Raw genomic sequence first — 12,125 nt, 5'->3', positions numbered from 1 at the left:
TCCAGACCAAGTCTCAGAAATGGTTGGGGCTGCCAAATAAAACCAAATATAGATCCACAAAGGCGTACAATGGCAGTTTTCACAAGTAACGTACAATACCGGCAGACAATGCGCTCAAACAGGTGCCAACTGATGCATACCCACGGAAACTGTAAGTGACTCCCACTTGCCAATGTATCACTGAACTCCAGCTACTTGTACCTGTGTGAATCACCTGTACCTGTCCCTGTAACCTGTAACCTTTAATCTGCAACCTGTAATCCCGAATCTCGAAGCTTGAAGCTCGAAGCAGAAGGTACTCGAAGAAGATCCTCCGTGGGGGCACCAAAAGAATGTGACGGGATGAAAACACACAGAACGCCTCTATAATGACCCGACACACACTCTTGGAATGATTCACACACACACACACACACACACACACACACACACACACACACACTATGGGTCACCACTCGGCTTACACAACACACCTGGCCGAGACAGGGAACACACCGATGGAGCGAGAGGAGAGAGACTATCCGTTTACCCACTCCACACACACAGAGAGAGAGAGAGACACACACACACACACACACACCCAAAAACTCAGCTTAAAAGAGGAGAATTTCTGATGTTTAGATACAAATGATCTTGGGCCAACACCAATGGGGCAAATAGTTTACACAGTATTTAAGAAATACACCAGATACAACCAGAAAGTTAAGCAGAGGCTTCACTCACCGGAGAAGATTACACAGAAAAAAAGAAAAAAAGAGTGAGGAATTTGGTAAAATGGACAGCGCCATCGCGTTTGGAACGGCCCAAAACCACAGTTTACAATGTCAAAGTGCTCAAATCCGACCTCGGATGAGCAGTTTACGGCCAAAACAGGCTCCAAAAACACCAAAAACACACTTGCGGCTGTTCCTCCTCTTCTCTCCACGTTTTTTTTGGTCTTCTCTCTGTTTTTTCAGTTCCCACACTTAGCTTTATTACTTGGGCACCCTTGGCCTTTTAGTTGACCTCAAACGGACCCCGAACATGCCAAAAACTGATCTCGAAGTGCATACTTGTCACCTTTTTTGCATCCATCCGCACACCTGGCACTCAACTTTTTCCAATAATGCATCCTGCCACCACGTGAAGTGGCCCCAAAAGATGGTCCTCATGATGACCTTTCTGCATAATTATCACAAGAAAACATCCACGTCGTGTCCGTACATCTCCACGTGCAAGTATTGACCCCATTCGACCTCCTGACGCCACTAGATGCCATCTGACGCACCTGCTTACATCATGTTGTCGGCCCGCGGATAGCTTCCTTGAGAATTTTTACGCGCTACCAACTCCTCATCATTGTAGAAAAAGCACATTGCTACTGGTGATAGTGAAAATCGATGCACTATGTACATGTTGCCCTACTTGTACACATGTGGGTCCCACGTAACCACCTGGCTCTGGAAAATGGGCAATCCTTTATTCGATGCACCATGCATGTGTATGTACATATGCACAATCCCTTGCTCCAAAAAACTCCTGACAACGTGTATAATTTCTCCTATCAAAATAAAGGTCCAAGTCATAAACTGAGCATACTAGTGGGTAGAGGACATCAAGAAGAGCTCACATACCAAATTTTGTCAAATTCTAAGCACATATACTTTATATGCGTATGATGTCTCAAGTGACAAAGTAGAGGTCAAAAGTTACATCTGAGCTCACAAAAGTGTTTGCCAATATAAAAGAAGCCTAGTGTGACCAAGTTTCAACAAATTTGGGTCACATTTGGTCAAGATACAAGAAAAAATCCTTGATCTTGAAACTGTTTTGAGTGTTGTTTCAAGTGCAGTTCACCAAAATTGCTCTAACTTTTGATAGACAACTCCAAATTCAGTCAGGTATGGCTAGGAGAAAATCTTGCAGGCAATAGGACACACCTAGACCTGAACTTTAGAGCTAAATTTAGAGCTGAATTTTCCCAAGTTTCCTAAACACAAACTTTTAGGGTATCCATAACCAGTATCCAAAGACCAAAAGAGTCACAAATTCTTGACTTTTGAGAGACCTGATCAAGGGCAAGAAAAGATAAGTTGCACTAAGCCAAAGGTGCTTATTAAGGACTATCAAAGTAGAGAGTAGGCCTGACAGTAAGAAGCTAAGATCATCAGGATGGAAAGCCAATCTACCAATCCTCTTGTAGATATAACCAGAGCTATGGCAAGCCAAGTTAGAAGTGCTAAAATGCCTATCTATCCACATTTTGACACAAACCCACACAATGCACTAGAAATAGGTGGATATTTGGTCAATGAAGGACCACGTATATCTCCACCAAGAACGAGAATTCCTATAAGAATTCCAAAAGGCGAGCTACTTGGATTCCCTTCTAGAGCGATAACGAGAGATGAAATGATCATAGAGATGGCAGACATGCCTCCTCAAGTGAATCTGTCTAATGGACCATGGATGTACCCAGATGCAGCCAAAGCATGACTTTTATAGAGGTGGAATTACCGCCACAACAGGACCATATGTACCATCACCACCCCCTATAACTTACCCCTATCCAAATCAAAGCAGAACCTTGAGAAGATATGATACCGAGAGTCAAAGTGACACATCTTCTTAGAGGAGTGATTCACCAAGAACCCAGCCCACAAGAAAGCCAAAGGTATCTAGTGAGCAAATGAAGCTTATAGAAGGATTAGCTCGGAGACTAGCTCCTCTAGTTAAATCTGACCTCTAAGAACCTCTATGGTGCAAAATTGAGAGAAAATGAACAGACCATATGAGAGAAGAGTGTTTCTATGGCATGGAATATGCTAGGGAGAGGTATGTACGACCTATTCTAGTAGCACCTCCTCCACCCAGATATGCTATGGGGAATGCGCCAGGACAAGTAGGAGTTTTAAGGCCACAGCTTTTCTTAGGACAACAACCTCCACTACTAGGTGCTAGAATGCCTATAGACATGAGATACATGCAGATGATGGAAGCATCTAACAAACAAGCGCTAGTACCATCTACAAGGCACTATAACAACCAAAGCAGGTACTACCCTCCAAAGCGCCACAAGATTAGGGAAACACATGGAATGGTGAGGCCGAAACAATTTTCACCTCTTGCATTTCGACCTAAAGAAAGAAGATATGAGATGGACAAAAGGACATTGCGGTTCATTGCTAATAGAGGCTTAGCAATGTCAAAGCCTGTTTACAGCCAAGAGGATTTGGAATAAGAAGCTCCTCAACAAGAGGTAGATTTTCACAAAAGCTGTGACAACCACTTGGTCAAACAATGTCCTCAGATGGAGATCACACAAGTTAATGCCTATTGTCTTGACTGTGGTGTCATTCACTTGATCCCCGACTAACCAAAAAATCCAAACGGAATCAGAAAGATCACAACAACTACCTCAAGAATTGTTCAGCTACCCAATAGCTCGGAAAATAAAAATGGCATACCAGTTCTAGTAGTTACAAGAGCGCAAGCTCAAAAAGAAGCAGTGAAGTTGGAGACAAAGAAACGGAAACTGACGCGAGTCCAGAGACAGGTGAGCCAAAGACCGACTCACTTAGTCAAAAAACCAAGAGCAAACGGAATAGCTAGAAAGCTAGAAAGGCTAGGATGAAAGTACGTAGGGAACGAGAGCAGAAATCGTGAGCTAAGAATCTTACCCAAGCTAAAGAGAAGATAAGACAACATGAGGAGAGGGTTACACCTTCTCTTATGCAGACGTCTAAACCTCCAAAAGAACCATCAGCAGAAAGTGAGCCAAGAAGTGCTAGTTCAGGAGGATCAGTGTTGGTTGAGAAGTCTAATGAGCGTCTAGACACCCTCCTAAAAGTCTATGAAACACCACTCAAAAACAACCAAAAGAACAAAGGTGGATGACATATCCATATGCGGAACTAGAAAAGGATAGGCTTGGAATGTGCAAGAAAATTATTCAAAAGCCCAAGATTTACTAGAACCACCAATTGGAAAACCTGAGAGTGTGATCTTTGTTCCACCTTCACCATAATCCCACCAAATGCGGAATGGAAAGAGCTTGATTCTGGTCACAAGCACATACAAAAGCTCAAGGACCCTGCATTAGAGCCAAGGATAGTGTTGAATACCACGGATAACTCTTCTAAGGGATTTCACATAGTTATACCTGAGAGTTGTAAAGACATAGATGGTCTTGACGAATTGTGGAAACAAGTCAGAGAGGCTAATGAAGCCAGACAAGTAAACCAATCGGACGATGGAAGAGCAATAGAGGAATTTGAGGCTGGATCTCAAATGAATCTAGAAATGGAATCATATTGGGGAGACAAGGATCTGTACAGTCTATGGACAGTCAACCCCATTCTCTAAGAACACTACCATCTTATACGGGAGAGTATGAGGCCAAGTCAAATGTTATTCCGGTCCCATCACAGAGACTTTCACCCAATAAGGTCACAGATTTGAAAGGGCTAATAGGCATTTTGTCAACACCAGTCACTTGTACGATAACGTTAGCCGAGTTGCTCAAAATAAGACCAAATATGTGGGCTACTGTGGGAATATTCCTAGAGAAATTTGGTGTTAAAAAACCAATGACTCAAATTGAGGAAGGGATCAAAGAGCTTGAAATGCCTCAGCTAAACACTCGACCAGTGCCGTTAAACAAGGTCAGAGAGTATTATGAAGGAGAAAATGGGAACACCAATCTTCCTGTGGAATTCCAAGGTGTAAAAACCATGGCAATCCTTGACAACGGAGCTGGTGTTTCCATCGCAACAAAAGAGGTTAGGAAAAAATGGGGAAAACCAACAGTGAGGGCTACAAGGATGAAATTGCAGCTTGCAAACGGACACATGGAAAGGCCCATAGGACTGCTAGAAAAAGCAGTTGTTACTTCTTGTGGATTGAATATAAGCAAATCTTTGCTATTGTTGACTTTGGCAAGAAGAACAACTATTATATCATTCTAGGAAGACCATTCATGCCAACAATTGAAAATGGTCCAAGATTGGGGTTATGATCATATCTACCTGAGATATATGGAAACCACGACAAGGGTAAACCTGAAAGACCATAGTTACAGAGATGTGACAAGAACACCTATGGAGGAGTTTGATTCCTCTACTGTACCAAGATCAGAATTTCCAGCATGGTTGGGTAAGCCTTAAGAACTGTGGATGTGTGGAGGTTCTCAATGCGGAAGCTTAAAGCAAGAGGAAGGCATCCTAAAAAGGGAAATTGAAGATACGGATTACATCCTAGAACCCTTTTCCTGAGGAAGAATTAGAGCCACTTGAATGGGAACACCGTCATTATCAGGTCATCACCATCACTAGCAGCTTTTGTAACAAACAAAAAAGGCCAAAAGCAACAAACAACAAGTCATAACCAAAAAGTTCGACAACTCTGGATACCAAAGAGCCAGATTGGCCAAAAAAAGGTATGGATCAATAAGACAAAGATCTCTGATGAAAAATTGCAAGATCAAGTGCCAGCAAAAAAACAGTCAAAGCCTGCAAGAACATCTAGGAAAAACACAGTCATAAGCTTCCGCAACTCAGATTTGGGTTCCAAAGAAGTTGACTCAAGCACAAAGAGGTCAGGTATTCATTTGGATTCTGAAACACTTAAATGGTCAACTCCCAAAGTATCAACTCCCAAAGTCTGAATCTTATCCTCAACCAAGAGTACAAGAGCTGAAGAAAAGACCACTGAAGACTCAAACAAAGACAAGGTGGATCCCAAAGAAGTCTTTTCAAACACAAACAAAGGAGAGACAAGTATGGGTTCCCAAACGAGCAGCATCAACAATGAAGCAACCAGTCATCACAAAGAAGTGGGTCCCAAAGGAAACCAGTAACACTGTTGTTAGTGCATCACTGATTGAATTCTTTCAATTCCTCCTACAGTTACAGTACAGCTAGAAGAGAACCCACTTTGAGGAACAATGCCAAATACGAAAACCAACCACAAGGCTAAATTGGATTCCAAAGAAACATCCAATAGATAAGTAAGCCTTCGAAAAAGCTCTACAACATTCAATCAAGCAAATGGCACACGAGCTTCAAAAACCATCACATTGCTTAGAACAGGAAACTTCACCATCAAATGCCAATAAGCAAATTGCTTATACCCACATCTTGCACATCATAAATCTTTTCCATGCATTGATTTTGTATGCATAATAGGGCTACATTACAAGGCCTGCATAGGCACAATTTTTGATTGCCCAAGCACAACACATACCCTTGATGATAGCTTGTTGTCAAGGAGGACTCCAAATAGGAGGGGGGAGGCATTCTAAATGGAGACCTAATATATAAATATTAGAGGGCAATGTTTTGTGAGTTGTATTGAATTTTTGTGTTTGATTGTGATAAGTTCTTGACAAAATTCAGAGTATATGCCCTCATAGTAGCATTACAAGAGAGGATTGCAGGGACAAAAGCCATATATGAGCCCCTGGGGACATGTGTACAGTGTACATAGAGTTTAGTATTCTATTTACTTGATTTTGCTTTTTAAGTTGAGTTTATTTTTTATTTTATTTAGTTGTTTTTTGAGGTTTTCTTGAGAAAAATAGGAAAATCCATAATCTAGATGAAGAAAAGACTGAAGAGATGTCAAGCAGTACAAAGAGAAGCAGGTACAAGAAAATGACAAAACTTTATGACGTATGCCTCAAAAGTCATCTGCACAAGGCTATGATGTCAGAGGTGAGAAAAGGAGGTCGAACAGTCTGCAACAACAGCATGAGGCCAAACATGACTGAAAATGGTCATCAAACTCGAGGATGGCCTACAAGGACAAAGAAAGTTGGTGACGCGACTAAACAAAAGCACCCAACAAGTGTAAAGTTGCCTATCAAACATTTCACGTGACGACAAGACCATATACAGGAAGTAGATCATTATATTATAAACCTTCTATCTTGTATGTGACTTAATGGATCCTAACAATCAAAAGGGACTAACAATACTGACAAGCACAAAAGGGGCAAAAATGACAATTCAGTCATGTTTCGTGATAGATGTCTGCAAGAGCAACCAAGGGTAAAGCCCAATTCTGATCATTATCATTGGTTCTACATATGTTTGGTAGCCAGAAGATGCCAGAGATGCCCATCAATCATCTTCGAGACTGACATACAAAAAAATGGAAAATACAAGCCAACTCAAGCCAAACTTTGTCAGGAGGCTACAAATAGAGAGTACAAGCTAAGGGTTCAAAAAAAAAAAAAAAAAACCTAGCTAGCCAAAGATGCAATTTTCTCAAATCTGAAGCCATGATAGCCAACAACATACCTTGTACATCATGTATATATTTTGGGGATAAATGGACAACAATAATATCTCATTGATGGTCATCTATCACACATGATGTTGGAAAATCCCTTTTGAAGCAAGTTACTAACTTGGGGAATTAACTGGGGTTTGTCAGGCTTTATTTAAGTCATGTATCAAGTAGAAGCAGTATAATGATTTACAAAGCACACAAAAGCTAATAGTGTCAATGCGACTTTGATAATCTTGATGAAGGAACAAAGGAGTCGCCAACAAAGAAGAGTGGACACAAATGATAGACAAAACCGACCTTCATAGGGTTACATATCTTGTCCTTGATGAGACGGATCAAATGCTAACAGACAGATCTAGCATTAGAGTGCAACTTGGCCTAAAGAAGTTGAAGGTTCAGCCATACAATTTCTATATAATCCTTACAAAGTTTTTATTGGCTCACAAGATCTGAAAGCCAATCATTCAATTCTACAGATTGTAGAAGTTGTTCTTGACAATGAGAAAGACACCAAATTGGCAGATGATCATCATCAATTATGATTTTCCTGAATCATGTGAAGGCTATGTACATTGGATTGGACAAACAGGACAAGCTCGTGCAAAGGCTATAGCCTATACTTTCTTCACGACAGCAAAACGACAACAAAGACAGCACCGACATCAACAACCAGATCATGTCAAGGACGACATGATCGCGGAGGGGGGCGGGGGGGGGGTGTTGACGGTTGGGTCAACAACACGACATACTCAACAAAGCCTTATTCTCTGAGGGTTATGGAATGTTGCAAATTATGGTCATAAACATCATTTGTAATAAGTAGGTAGTGTAGCTGCAGAAGCCGGGGTGCAATGGCACTTCCAGATTGTAAATACCAAGCCATTTGACCCCTCAAACTCTATTTTTGGTTAACCTAAGGTAGCCTTAGTATATAAGGGACCTAGGTCATTTTGTGAAACAACTTTTCATAATCATAAGTTTTAAGTTGTCGTCGACTATGTGTGAGAGAGCGTGAGCTTCATCCTGATGCAACTCCCCGCTCGTTCATCACATTGTGGATCCGATTGCACCATCGTGCTCGCCTCAACAAGAGCTATGTGACAACGCCAAGCATTCCTTGCGGAACGGAGAATATGTGCTTGCGCATCTACGAGCTACGCGTGGCCGTAAGTATATCAAATGATGTCTGTTTTTTGTGTGCAAGTAGTCCTTAGAATCATGGCGACATAAGCTACGCATAGGTACTCATAGATTTCATTTTCGGGGACACTTTCAAAATTTGGCTCTGTCTTATACGTGTTTTTTGCAGATGGGTTTAGAGCTAGGATTTTGAGTGTAGAGGCTTAGGGACGGGTGTATCCTAGTGAGGGGATGATGTTCCTTAAGTTTCGTATGATTCTGTCATGGTTTAGTGAGTTTCCTTCTGTTTATGCGTATGTGGGTAGGTGGTGTAGTTGAGAGCAGTGAGATTCTAGGTTGTGGTTTAGTTGGCCTTCTAGAGTGTTGTATGTGTAGGATGGTCTCAGCCTGACAAGCTAACGAGATTTCCTCTGTGTGCCTATCATGTCATCTAAGTCCTCGATTGACATTATGTTGATCTAGGTTATGCTACATGCACTTTATGGGTGGTGGGTGGTGTGATTCGCTCCCGCAACATACTGTTAACATCCCTAACAAATACAAAAACTTAGGGGACGGGATTTGAAAAACTATACAAAACTCAATCCCAAACCAAATCCATGCTTGAACGTGAGATTTAAAAGGTTTTGCAAATCTTATAGATTTGTTACCAACAAATTTAGGACTTTTAACATCTTTACAAATAGAGAAACGTAAAAAATGGTCAAATCTCAACTCTAGAACAATTTTGGACAACCGTTCAAATCTCAAACCAAATCTTTCAAGACCACCTTTCTCATGGGTTTGGTGCAATAAGCTCTACTTTTGTGTTAATTTTATCTATGGGTCTCGCACCGATTGTGGTTGATTGGTTAGTCCTCAAATCCAATTGCAAATTCAAATCCCTTGATCAATGTTGTTGAAATCTTAGTATTCCTAACAAGTACACAAAGCTAGGGAATGAGATCTTGACAATTGTCAAAATTTAAACCCCACACCGGACACAAGTTTGAACATGAAATTCGAATGATTTCTCCAAATCTCATGGACTTGTCACTCAAAGATTTAGAAATGTCCTTTACTTGGTTTTTGTTTTTTTATGTCCTTTACTTTTTTGTTTTTGTGAATTCTCTAGCCTCTTAGTTCAGTGTAAATTTAGACTTTTTGACCCTATGAATGCATATAGTTGTTGTGTCTTAAAGAAGCATCCAAAAAGAATTGTATTATATACTTCTTTAAGAGTGATTGAATTTTCAATATTGTGAATCTAAACATATGTGTTAATATTCTTCTGCATTGAAGATCGACCTCGTCCACCTCCCATTATATGCACACTAAGGTTCTTCATAAGACCTACAACCTCTTGCATCTCCTTGCAAAAAGCATTCACATCATGAGAAGCTTGTAACATGGCTTCTTAATAAGGACCCTTGGTTGCTCTATGGCTTTCACTTCAACTTTTGAATCGACATTGATTCCAAGTTGATGAAGATGCTCCGCTTTCCACTCTTTATTCTTTGTAGTTTCAACTGTCTCCTCAAAGGTCCTTGGTTGCTTAAGCTCCACCTTCAAGTGCAAACTACTCCTCAAGCTTGCAAGAAACATATCCTTCTTCAATATGGTTGGAGGAATTTCAACCCCCAAAGATGTATACCACTTTGTCCATAATGCATTGAATGCCTTCACAAAGTTTTCTATGGTCTAGCATTGACCCTGTACCAAGCCTTGAATAGACCGCCCTACCTTTTGTGGGTCTTCCACTTGTTGAAACTGTGTAAGAAAAGCATGTCTTACCATTTCATAGGTCATAACTTGAGGAGGTTGGGCTAATTTTAGCTCCTTTTTGTAGCCTTCCAGCCATTCCCTAGCATCTCTCTTCAAACAAAAGTAGAAGACTCGCAGCAACCAACACTAGGTCTTGCTTGTCAGCAAGAAGGCAAGCAAACTCTATTCCCTCAATGAAACCTTTGGAACTTTCATTTGATTTCTCACTAAAATTTGGAAAACTAAATGCCATGTCTTCCAAAACCTGTAGATTGAAGGTAGCTTGAAGCAATTCCTCAATGGCGGGCACCAAAACACTGTTGGGCAAAAGGAAAACATCTCTATAGTTTTATAGCCCAAGAACATTCAAACCTCAACCTCAGCTCCAAAAATTATACCAAAAAAATTATTAGTAAAACCCAACCAAAAGGCCTATGCTTCCTTGGGAATTTACCACCACACACCCACCCAAAGGACCATATCGCATATAGGAGCAAAACCTTGTCAAAGCACGGAATTGCAACGCACACCGACCGATGCATATGAATACAAGAGCCTCCCCTTTCACAATTGAACATTGCAAAACCCAAAAATTCAATATCAATTCCACAATTCATAGATACATGCCCTCCCGATCTGTTTGCACACAAGTTGCCACTAGGCTACCATAGTTATAATCCTGCAAAGAATTAGTCGTAACTTCAAGAGCACAACTGCAATTGGGGCACTTTAAATCTTGAGAGAAAAATTGAAAAATTACTGGTGAGAAAGCTAAAGATGATCAAAATCGAATCTACACGCCGTTACATGAAAAATTGACACGCACAGAGAGTTGTCTCCTAACACGATTACACGTAGAGCATGTAAGACGAAGGCAAAAACTGCATCAGAAACCATCAAGGAGGTACAACAAGCTAAAACCTGAAAATTTATGGACTTTGGATGAGTTTTTTTACGTTTGTACATGAGTTTTATTCATATACAAGTCTCACTTCAAAAAACTCACTAACGGCACATACGGTAACCCGACAGCTAGCGCTATGCTAATGACTTGCCCTACATGTACATGTGGTTGCTAAAGCAAGCCAAAAAACCCACAAAAAGAAATCCCACCCACCCTTTTGACATCAGATGGCATATCCATATGTACAAATTTACAAAAAATGGGGTGTTGAAATTGTGCCCATCAGTGCCACTGATTACCAAAAATATTATTGTGGATATTATCGCATCTATTATCGTGTAATGTCATTTCACATGGATACAAACGTATCTGAGGTAGGGGGGGGAGGGGGGTACAAACCACCCCCCTCTACCCTTAGATTACCATAATTTCATACATGGCCTTTTGTTTCTTATTCTTTTCTTTTTTTCAATTGATAGTATTGAATATTTTATACTAACACACACTTAAATAATTAGCATATGTTTATTTCTAGCACTTTTAGATGTTTTTATATAAGAGTTGTTTATTCCTTTTGTACTATTTGCGATTAAAAATTAAGACATTTAGTATAGGTACTAGTATGTGACCCGCGCGTTGCTGCGGCCAAAAAAGAAACATATCCTCACTTCTCATAATACTCCTCCCCTTCAAAGGAACAAAAAAAACAATGATTTTTTTTGTGTTCTCACCATGTAAGACCAATTATGCAATGCATATATCATTAATATATATAAAATGTTTCTTATACATTGATAAAATTCTTCACTTTAATCAAATACAATAACACCAACTCAACTAAGAAGGTGGACCTACCTATGGTGTACACCATACTCACCTTTCCTCTTCTTCTTCTCCTCCTTCTCCTCCTCCTCCTCCTCCTCCTCTCTCTCTCTCTCTCTCTCTCTCTCTCTCTCTCTCTCTCCATATATGTATCAAATTTCGAGACTGTGTATATGCATGTGTTACTTTTTAGGCTTGCCTTATGACTACATTATATGCAAACACCTCCTTCCAAAGGGCCATA

The sequence above is a fragment of the Adiantum capillus-veneris genome, chromosome 2, assembly GCF_014529385.1.
Source record: "Adiantum capillus-veneris isolate H3 chromosome 2, ASM1452938v2, whole genome shotgun sequence".
In the NCBI taxonomy this organism is placed as follows: Eukaryota; Viridiplantae; Streptophyta; class Polypodiopsida; order Polypodiales; family Pteridaceae; genus Adiantum; species Adiantum capillus-veneris.
This window is presented reverse-complemented; position numbering follows the sequence as displayed.